The sequence below is a fragment of the Triticum aestivum genome, chromosome 3A (assembly GCF_018294505.1).
Source record: "Triticum aestivum cultivar Chinese Spring chromosome 3A, IWGSC CS RefSeq v2.1, whole genome shotgun sequence".
NCBI classification, from domain to species: domain Eukaryota; kingdom Viridiplantae; phylum Streptophyta; class Magnoliopsida; order Poales; family Poaceae; genus Triticum; species Triticum aestivum.
In genome coordinates, this window is record NC_057800.1 from 280,315,835 (window position 1) to 280,328,088 (window position 12,254).

Here is a 12,254-nt window from a genome sequence, read left to right on the forward strand (position 1 = left end):
ATAACCATGGGCTACATATTTACTGTAGTTATCATGGGCCTCCTACGGGCCGTAGAAACAATGGGCCTTCTAAGGGCCGTAGAAACAATGGGCCTTCTATGGGTCGTAGCATCAATGGGCCTTCTACGGGCCATATGATCGATCGGCCAAACATGGGCCAATAACAGACCACATTATGGGTCGTAAACGGGCTAGCTTTGGAATCATCCGTTCATGGGCCAACAATAACGGGTCATCGTTAATCGACCGTATTTGATGACACTATGAGAACGACCCAACGGATTAACGGGCCGCAAACGGTCCGATTGTAACCACGGGCTGAATTTGGCCCACAAGCAGAAAAGGCCAGTAACAGGTCGTAATTAACCGAATGCTGGAAATGAGCCCAAGAATAGATGGGCCCTAAGAAGGCCGAAAGATAACATGGGTTGGAAACGGCCCAATGGAATAATGGGCCGTTAATGGGTATAAAGCGGTACACTGTTCATTGCGGGCCAGATTCACCACGAGCCGTTAATGGGCCAAGAGTTACCAATGGCCTCGTATGGGCCAAAGACATCATGGGCCATACATAGGCCGGAAGTTACAACAAGCAGGAATCATATTGGACGGCCTAGATGAAGCTACTGGGCTTAATTCAGATAGGCCATAACGGGCCGTGAATTAGCGAGCCGTAAATGGGCTATATACAAACATGCCGTTAACAGGTTTTCCGTGGGCTGACCCATTACCTTTTGACCAAGTCAAACGGGCCGGCCTTTTCACCGGAACGGGCCTTTGTTGGGCCGTGCCACATGTTGATGTATCATGGGCGCCTCCTGTCCAATGAATGGATGACATCTATGCCAATGGTGAGCCAACGCGTGTTTACTCCTGCCAATGAGAATTTTACACATGGAAAATCCTCATTAGTCCGGGCTATTAGCGGGTTATCGGATGCAAAACTGTACCTGATAACTAATGGTGACCTGTTACGGTGGATGCCATGTGTTGGTCGCCCTTCACGAAAGCACTTCCATGATGCGCCATTTATCGTCATGGAAGTGGACACTTCTGTGATGATAATTTTGGTAATGTCATGGAACACTTCTACGACAGCACATGTATGACTATCTTGATTCTATCATAAAATTATCATGGATGTACATGCATGATAGAAAATGTGACCTACAGTGACAAACATGTATCATCACGGAAGTGTATTTTTTTGTAGTGCACGATTCATCAGAAGTGTAATAGAGTTGATGTAGAATCCCTCCGTGATCGAATCCCCCTCTGGCAAGGTGCCGGAAAAGGTCCCTAGATGGGATCTCACGGGTACAGAAGGTTGCAGCACTGGGAAAGTCTTTTGGTGAATCCTTCTGGTGGATTGGGGATATTTGGGAATATATAGGAAAACGAATTAGGTTAGGAGGGTCACGGGGGGCTCACAATCGTGGGGGCGCGCCCTCCATCCTTTTGTCCGCCTTGTGGCTCCTCCGAGTTCATCTCCAAGTCTCCTGGTTGTCTTTTGGTCCAAGAAAAATCATCACGAAGGTTTCATTCCATTTGGACTCCGTTTGATATTCCTTTTCTCCGGAACTCAAAAACAAGGAAAAACAGAATCTGGCACTGGCCTCTAGATTAATAGATTAGTCCCAAAAATAATATAAAATAGCTTATTAATGCATATAAAACATCCAAAATAGATAATATAATAGCATCGAACAATCAAAAATTATAGATACGTTGGAGACGTATCATGCATCGCTGCGTTCGGGCAATGCCGCGCCCGGGCTCGCCCCGTTGGGCGCCCGTGCCTGCGCGTGATAGCCCACTCCCCGCTTGGCCCAAATGGGCCACAGAATCATGGGGCCAACGCCCCTAAGAATGTTTAAAAATTAAGTATAAATTAATTATTAATTAAGAAAATAATTAATTAACTGAATTAAGTCTGCTTAATTAACTTAATTTTAATTAACCTGCTATTAAACTCTTAGTTAGTTAGATCTGTGTATAATAGGGGTCCCGCCCCCTGTTGTCGAGTCAAACATTGACTAGTGAACTGGGTCCCCCTGGTCCCACATGTCAGCCAGTGTACATTTTTGTGTACACTGTTCTGGGTATATTTAGTAATTTAACATTAAGTTTTTGAATTGAAAAAAATTAGAAAATGAATTAAAACTTTGAAAATGAGTATAAAATAATCCATAACTCGGATGAAAATACTTTGAACGTGAAAGTTGCTCAGAACGACGAGACGAATCCGAATATGCAGTCCGTTCGTACGCCACACGTCCCTAGAATAGCGAACATGCAACAATCCACCTCCATTTCATTTGCCCGCAAACGTCAAACACCGGGAATACTTTCCCAGATGTCCTCCCCTTCGCCTATAGTACCTAGTACCGCGTTAGGTCAACTCTAGCACTGCGTATTACAATTGTTACGCTTTGTGATACTTTGATTGCTCTATTATTTATTGTGTCCCCCCTTCGTTACTTCTTTCCAATAGACCCCAAGACTGCCGGCGACCCCCAGTTCAACTACGGTGTTGACAACTTGTCCTTCTCTTCCGAGCTTGCAGGAAAGCCAACCCCCCTTGTTCATCCCGATATCTCCTACTCTTTCCCTCTACTTCTTGCATTAGAGTAGTGCTACTGTTTCATCGGTTTGATCATATACTGCTGCATAGTCTGTCCTTGTTACTCCTATTGATACCTTTACCTACAATCCTAAATGCTTAGAATAGGTTGCTAGAATTACATCAGTGGCCCTACACTCTTGTCCGTCTGCCATCCTATACTACTGGGCGTGATCACTCGGGAGGTGATCACGGGTATATATTGTACTATTACATACTTATGTAGATGATTTGGAGATGGGGGGCTAAAGGGGCAGATGGTTCCACCCAGGTAGTGGTTGGCATGGGTTCCTGGCAGCCCCTTGATGGTTACTTTGTGGTGGAGCGACAAGGAAGGTTGCGACCACCTAGAAGACAAGTGGGCCTGGTCCCTGGTCGGCATCCGCGATTACTTCAAAATAACATGCTTAACGAGATCTAGGTATTTGATCTGAGTCTGGCTACGAGCCCATACGGACTGACCAACTATGTTGGAATAGTTATGGACACTTGACGTCGTCGTATCAGTTGAAGCCTTCTTGACGTCAGCGACTGAGCGGTGCATGCCGGATTGGACTGGAACACCTGGTCTTGTATTAGGGACGCTAGGTCTGCTTTCGGCCGCATTCGCAACATGCAGGTGTGCAACGGGCGATGGGCCCGCACCCCTGCACGCTTAGGATTTAGACTAGCGTGCTGACCTCTTTGTTGAGCCTAGGTAGGGTTGCAACGTGTTGATCTTCCGAGGCTGGGTATGACCCAGGAAAGTGTGCCCGGCCAGAGGGATCGAGCGTGTTGGGTAATGTGGTGCACCCTTGGAGGGAAGTTTATCTATTCGAATAGTCGTGTCCCTCGGTAAAAGGGCGACCCGGAGTTGTACTTCGACCTTATGACAACTAGAACCGGATACTTAATAAAACACACCCTTTCAAGTTCCAGATACAACCCAGTGATCGCTCTCTCACAGGGAGACGAGGAGAGGATTGCCTGGTAGGATTATGATATATGATGATACTTGGTGAACTTACCAGCTATTCTCTTCTACATGCTTCAAGATGGAGGCTGCTAGAAGCGTAGTATTCGATAGGACTAGATATCCCCCTCTTATTCTGGCATTCTGTAGTTCATTCCACGGATACTACCCATTTCATTGATACTAATGCATATGTAGTGTAGATCCTTCCTTGCGAGTACTTTGGATGAGTACTCATGGTTGCTTTGCTCCCTCTTTTCCCACTTTTCCATTCTTCTTGGACGTCACAACCAAACGTTGGAGCCAAGGAGCAGACACCACCGATGATGACTCCTACTACACCAGAGGTGCCTACTACTACGTTCGGGCCGCCGACGACCAGGAGTAGTTAGGAGGATCCTAGGCAGGAGGCATGCACCTCTTTTGATATGTATCCCAGTTTGTGCTAGCCATCTTATGGCACCTTGTTTAACTTATGTCACTCAGATATTGTTGCTTCCGCTGACTCATTTATGATCAAGCACTTGTATCTGAGTCGTCGAGGCCCTAGCTTGTAATATGATCCTTGTATGACTTATTTGTTTTTAGAGTTGTGTAGTACTATCTTCCCGTGAGTCCCTAATCTTGATTGTACATGTTTGCGTGTATGATTGAATTGGGGGCATCACAGAAGCGCCGCCGTCTCGAGGCGGTACTTGGGCAGGAGCACTTTGGCCCTTCCACAGAGCGATTCTGCCGGGGGAACTTCCCTCCCGGAGGGGGAAATCATCGTCAGCATCATCACCAACAACTTTCCCATCTTGGGGAGGGCAATCTCCATCAACATCTTCAACACCACCATCTCCTCTCAAACCCTAGTTCATATCTTGTGTTCAATTGAACCGGAACTTTAGTTTGGTGCTTGTGGGTTTATTTGGTGGAAGATTATATGTTCAGATCCATTATGATATTTAATACCCCTCTGATCTTGAGCATGATTATCATTTGTGAGTAGTTACTTTTGTTCTTGAGGTCATGGGAGCAATCTTGTTGCAAGTAATCATGTGAACTTGATATGTGTTTGATATTTTGATGGTACGTATGTTGTGATTCCCTTAGCGGTGTCATGTGAACGTTGACTACATGGCACTTCACCTTATTAGGGCCTAAGGGAATGCATTGTGGAGAAGTTATTAGATGATGGGTTGCGAGAGTGACATAAGCTTAAACCCTAGTTTATGCGCTACTTCGTAAGGGACTGATTTGGATCCAAAACTTTAATGTTATGGTTAGATTATTCTTAATACTTTTCTCGTAGTTGCGGATACTTGCGAGGGGGTTAATCATAAGTAGGAGGTTTGTTCAACTAAGAACAACACCTAAGCACTGGTCCACTCACACATCAAATTATCAAAGTGGCTAACAGAAATCAAACCAACATGATGAAAGTGACTAGATGAAATTCCCATGTACCCTCAAGAACGCTTTGCTTATCATAAGTGAAGGAAATATTCCCTAGAGGCAATAATAAAGTTGTTATTTGTATTTCCTTATATCATCATAAATGTTTATTATTCATGCTAGAATTCTATTAACCGGAAACTTGATACATGTGTAAAGACATAGACAAAACAAAGTGCCCCTAGTATGCCTCTACTAGACTAGCTCGTTAATCAAATATGGTTATGTTTCCTAACCATAGACATGTGTTGTCATTTGATGAACGGGACCACATCATTAGGAGAATATGTGATAGAGAAGACCCATCCGTTAGCTTAGTGTAATGATCGTTAAGTTTTATTGCTATTGCATTCTTCATGACTTATACATATTCCTTTGACTATGAGATTATGCAACTCCCGAATGCCGGAGGAATACCTTGTGTGCTATCAAACATCACATTGTAATGGGTGATTATAAAGATTCTCTATAGGTATCTTCAAGGTGTTTGTTGGGTTGGCATAGATTGAGATTAGGATTTGTCACTCCGAGTACTGGAGAGGTATGTCTGGGCCCTCTCGGTAATGCAAATCATGATAAGCCTTAAAAGCAATGCAACTAATGAGTTAGTTATGGGATGATGCATTAAGGAACGAGTAAAGATACTTGCCGGTAACGAGATTGAAGTAGGTATGAAGATACCGACGATCGAATCTCGGGCAAGTAACATAACAAGGACAAATGGAATGACATATGTTGTCATTACGGTTCAAACAATAAAGATCTTCGTAGAATATGTGGGAACTAATATGAGCATCCAGGTTCCGCTGTTGGTTATTGACCGGAGGGGTGTCTTGGTCATGTCGACATAGTTCTTGAACCCGTAGGGTTCGCACGCTTAACGTTCGAGGACGATTTGTATTATGAGTTATGTGTTTCGGTTACCGAAGATTGTTCGGAGTCCTGGATAAGATCACAGACATGACGAGGAGTCTCGAAATGGTCGAGAGGTAAAGATTGATATATTGGACGATAGTATTTGGACACCAAAAGAGTTTTGAAAAGTATCGGGTATGTATCGGAGTACCGGGGGGGGGGGGGGGGGGTAGCGGAACCCCTCGGGGAAGATATGGGCCACATGGGCGATAGGAGGGAGGCAAGGCAGCCCACAAGTGGTGCCCCCCGAGGGAAGGAGTCCAAATTGGCCAAGGGGAGGGGGCGGTGCCCCCCTTTCCTTCTCCTCCTCCCTCTCCTTCCCCCATTCCCCTTCTGGTAAAAGGAAAGGGGGGTCCGAAATGGACTAGGGGTCCAAGTGGGAGTCCTCCCACCTGGCGCGCCCTAGGCCGGCCTCCTCCCCTCTTCCTCCTATATATATGGGGGCGGGGGGCACCTCTAAGGCCCATCAATTGTTCTTATCCGTTTGCGGTGCCCCCTCTACCGTTTACTCCTCCGGTCATATTGTCGTAGTGCTTAGGCGAAGCCCTGCGCGGATCACTTCACCATCACCGTCACCATGCCGTCATGCTGATGAAACACTCCCTCAACAGTTTGCTGGATCAAGTGTTCGAGGGACGTCATCGAGCTGAACATGTTCAGAACTCGGAGGTGCCGTATGTTCGGTACTTGACCGATTGAATCGAGAAGACATTCAACTACATCAACCGCATTAAACTAATGCTTCCGCTTTCGGTCTATGAGGGTATGTGGACACAGTTTCCCCCTCTCATTGCTATTCATGTCCTAGATAGATCTTGCATGATCATAGGAATTTTTTTGAAATTGCATGCTACATTCCCCAACTGTGGCATTCGGTCCAAGTCTATGCGTAGATGATATGCACGAGTAGAACACAAAGAGTTGTGGGCGATCATAGTCATACTGCTTACCACCAATGTCATATTTTCATTCGGCTATATTGTTGGATGAAGTGGCCCGGACCAACCTTACATGACCATGTTGATGAGACTGGTTCCACCGATAGACATGCAATTTATTTTGCATAAAGGTGGCTGGCAGGTATCTGTTTCTCCAACTTTAGTTGAATCAAATTTGACTACGGCCGGTCCTTGTTGAAGGTTAAAACATCAAACTTGACAAAACATCGTTGTGGTTCTGATGCGTAGGTAAGAACGGTTCTTGCTAGAAGCCCGTAGCAGCCACGTAAAACTTGCAACAACAAAGTAGAGGACGTCTAACTTGTTTTTGCAGGGCATGTTGTGATGTGATATGGTCGAGACATGATGTGATATACGTTTTTGTATGAGATGATCATGTTTTGTACAAGTTATCGGCAACTGGCAGGAGCCTTATGGTTGTCGCTTATTGTATGGAATGCAAACGCCATGTAATTGCTTTACTTTATCACTATGTGTTAGCGATAGTTGTAGAAGCAATAGTTGGCGAGACGACCACGACGCTATGATAGAGATCAAGGCAAGCCGGTGACGATGGAGATCATGATGGTGCTTTGGACATGGAGATCAGAGGAACAAGATGACGATGTCCATATCATGTCACATATTTTGATTGCATGTGATGTTTATCTTTTATGCAGCTTATTTTGCTTAGTACGGCGGTAGCATTATAAGATGATCCCTCACTAAAATTTCAAGGTATAAGTGTTCTCCCTAAGTATGCACCGTTGCGACAGTTCATCGTGTTGAGACACCACGTTATGATCGGGTGTGATAAGCTCTATGTTCATATACACCAGATGCAAGACAGTTTTGCACATGCGGAATACTTGAGTTAAACTTGACGGCCTAGCATGTACAGACATGGCCTCGGAACACTTGAGTCCGAAAGGTCGAACGTGAATCATATAGTAGATATGATCAACATAGAGATGTTCACCATTCAAAACTACTCCATCTCACGTGATGATCGGACATCGTTTAGTTGATATGGATCACGTGATCATTTAGATGACTAGAGGGATGTCTAAATAAGTGGGAGTTCTTAAGTAATATGATTAATTGAACTTAAATTTACTTAGTCCTGGTAGTTTTTTCATATCTATCTTGTAGATAAATGGCCCTGCTACCGTTCCCTTGAATTTTAATGCGTTCCTAGAGAAAGCTATGTTGAAAGATGATGGTAGCAACTACACGGACTGGGTCCGTAACTTGAGGATTATCCTCATTGCTGCATAGAATAATTATGTCCTTGATGCACCTCTAGGTTAAAGGCCTACTGCTGGAGAAATTGCTTATGTTCTGAACGTCTGGCAAGCTCGATCTGATGACTACTCGATAGTTCAGTGTGCCATGCTTTGCGGCTTAGAATCGGGACCCCAAAGACGTTTTCAACGTCATGGACCATATGAGATGTTCCAGGAGTTGAAGTTAATGTTTCAAGCAAATGCCCAAGTTGAGAGATATGAAGTCTCTACCAAGTTCTATAGCTGGAAGATGGAGGAGAATAGTTCTGTCAGTGAACACATACTCAGAATGTCTGGTTACCATAACCACTTGACTAAGCTGGGAGTTAATCTTCTAGATGATAGTGTTATTGACAGAGTTCTCAATCACTGCCACCAAGCTACAAGGCTTCATGATGAACTATAATATTCAAGGGATGGAAAAGACTATTCTCGAGCTCTTCGCAATGCACAAAGCTGCGGAGGTAGAAATCAAGAAGGAGCATCAAGTGTTGATGGTTAACAAGACTACTAGTTTCAAGAAAAAGGGCAAAGTAAAGAAGGGGAACTTCAATAAGAATGGCAAGCAAGTTGCTACTCCCGGGAAGAAGCCCAAGTCTGGACCTAAGCCTGAAAATGAGTGCTTCTATTACAAAGGGACTCGACACTGGAAGCGGAACTGCCCCAAGTATTTGGCAGATAAGAAGGATGGCAAAGTTAACAAAGGTATATTTGATATACATGTTATTGATGTGTACCTTACTAATGCTCATACTAGTGCCTAGGTATTTGATACTAGTTCTATTGCTCATATTTGCAACTCGAAACAGGGGCTACAAATTAAACAAAGATTGGCTAAGGACGAGGTGACGATGCACGTCGGAAATGGTTCGAAGGTCGATGTGATTGCTTTTGGCACTCTACATCTACCTTCGTGATTAGTTTTAGACCTGAATAATTGTTATTTGGAGCTAGCATTGAGCATGAACATTATATCTGGATCTTGTTTGATGTGAGACGGTTATTCATTTAAATTAGAGAATAATGGTTGTTCTATTTATATGAGTAATATCTTTTATGTGCATGCACCCTTGATGAGTGGTCTATTTTTGTTGAATCTCGATCGTGGTAACACACATATTCATAATATTGATGCGAAAAGATGCAAAGTTGATAATGATATTGCAACATATTTGTGGCACTGCCGTTTAGGTCATATTGGTGTAAAGCGCATGAAGAAACTCCATGCGGATGGACTTTTGGAATCACTTGATTATGAATCATTTGATGCTTGCAAACCATGCCTCATGGGCAAGATGACTAAGACTCCGTTCTCTAGAACAATGGAGCGAGCCACCTACTTATTGGAAATAATACATACCGATGTATGCGGTCCGATGAGTGTTGAGGCTTGCAGCGGGTATCATTATTTTCTGACCTTCACAGATGATTTGAGCAGATATGGGTATATCTACTTAATGAAACACAAGTATGAAACATTTGAAAGGTCCAAAGAATTTCAGAGTGAAGTGGAAAATCATCGTAACAAGAAAATAAAGTTTCTATGATCTGATCATGGCGGTGAATAGTTTCGCAACTCACGCCACCTGGAATACCATAGCGTAATGGTGTGTCCAAATGTTTTAACCGTACTTTATTAGATCTGGTGCGATATATGATGTCTCTTACCAATTTACCACTATCGTTTTGGTGTTATGCATTACAGACAGCTGCATTCATGTTAAATAGGGCACCATCTAAATCCGTCAAAACAACACCATCTGAACTGTGGTTTGGCAACAGACCTAATCTGTCGTTTCTTCAAGTTTGGGGTTGCGATGCTTATGTGAAAAAGCATGATAAATGTTTATTATTCATGCTAGAATTGTATTAACCAAAAACTTGATATATGTGTGAATACATAGACAAAACAAAGTGTTCCTAGTATGCCTCTACTAGACTAGCTCGTTAATCAAAGATGGTTAAGTTTCCTAACCATAGACATGTGTTGTCATTTGATGAATGGCATCACATCATTAGAAGAATGATGTGATGGACAAGACCCTTCTGTGAGCTTAGCATAATGATCATTAAGTTTTATTGCTATTGCTTTCTTCATGAATTATACATATTCCTTTAGCTATGAGATTATGCAACTCCCAAATGCCGAAGTAATACCTTTTGTGCTATCGAACATCACAACGTAACTGGGTGATTATAAATATGCTCTACAGGTATCTCCGAGGGTGTTTGTTGAGTTGGCATAGATTGAGATTAGGATTTGTCACTCCAAGTATCGGAGAGGTATCTCTGGACCCTCTCGGTAATGCACATCATGATAAGCCTTGCAAGTAATGTAACTAATGAGTTAGGTACGGGATGATGCATTACGGAACGATTAAAGAGACTTGTCCGTAACGAGATTGAAATACGTATGAAGATATTGACGATCGAATCTCGGGCAAGTAACATACTAATGACAAAGGGAATGACGTATGTTGTCATTGCGGTTTGATCGATAAAGATCTTCATAGAATATGTGCGAACCAATATGAGCACCCAGGTTCCGCTATTGGTTATTCACCGGAGAGGTGTCTTGGTAATGTCTACATAGTTCTCGAACCCGTAGGGTCCACACGCTAATGTTCTTTGAGGATTTGTATTATGATTTATGTGTTTTGGACACCGAAGGTTGCTCAGAGTCCCGGATGAGATCACGGACAAGACGGGGAGTCTCTAAATGGTCGAGAGGTAAAGATTGATATATTGGACGATAGTATTCGGACACCGGAAGTGTTGCGGGAAAGTACCGGGTATGTATCGGAGTACCGGGTGTTACCGGAACCCCCCGGGGGAAGGTATGGGCCACATGGGCTATAGGAGGGAGGAAAGGCAGCCCACAAGGGGTGGCGCCCCCCAGGGAAGGAGTCCGAATTGGACAAGGGGAGGGGGCGGCGCCCCCCTTTCCTTCTCCTCCTCCCTCTTCTTCCCCCTTTCCCCTTCCGATAAACGGAAATGGGGTCTGAATTGGACTAGGGGTCCAAGTGGGACTCCTCCCACTTTGCACGCCATAGGCCGGCCTCCTCCCCTCTCCCTCCTTTATATACGGGGGCGGGGGCACCTCTATGGCACATCAATTTTTCTTAGCCGTGTGCGGTGCCCCCTGCACCGTTTACTCCTCCGGTCATATTGTCGTAGTGCTTAGGCGAAGCCCTCCGCAAATCACTTCACCATCACCATCACCACGCCGTCGTGCTGACGAAACTCTCCCTCGACACTTTGCTGCATAAAGAGTTCGAGGGATTTCATCAAGCTGAACATGTTCAGAACTCGGAGGTGTCGTACGTTTGGTACTTGATTGGTTGAATCGAGAAGATGTTCAACTACATCAACCATGTTAAACTAACGCTTCTGCTTTCGGTCTACGAGGGTACGTGGACACACTCTCCCACTCTTGTTTCTATGCATCTCCTAGATAGATCTTACGTGATCGTAGGAAAATTATTGAAATTGCATGCTACGTTCCACAACAATAAGAGACCGTTTTGGCATGTCCTTTGACTCAAAAGAATTGGGCTACCTGGCTGCACTTTTGTTACCGTTACCGTTAGTTGCTTGTTACAAATTATCTTGCTATCAAACTACTCGTTACTTATAATTTCAGCGCGTGCAGAGAATACCTTACTGAAAACTTCTTGTCATTTCCTTCTGCTCCTCATTGGGTTCGACACTCTGATTTATCGAAACGACTATGATTGATCCCCTATACTTGTGGGTCATCAAGGGTCTTTTCTGGCTCCACTTCCGGGGAGTGAAGCGCTCTTGGTAAGTGGAAATCGGTAAGGAAAAATTATTACTATGTGCTAAAATTTATTGTTACTTGTTACTATGGAGAACAATACTTTGAGGGGTTTGTTTGCAGTATGTTCACCTTGATCGGAACCGCAATTAGTTACCGCAATACTATGGAGAACAATACTATCGCGGAATTTCTGCGGCCACCTATGGGACCGGGTGGCCCATTGTTGGTTCGGCAAGGAGACGATGCGTTGCACAAAGAGCAGACTAGCGTACGGCCGCGTGGCAAAAAGCACACAAGCGATTTACCCAGGTTCGGGCCG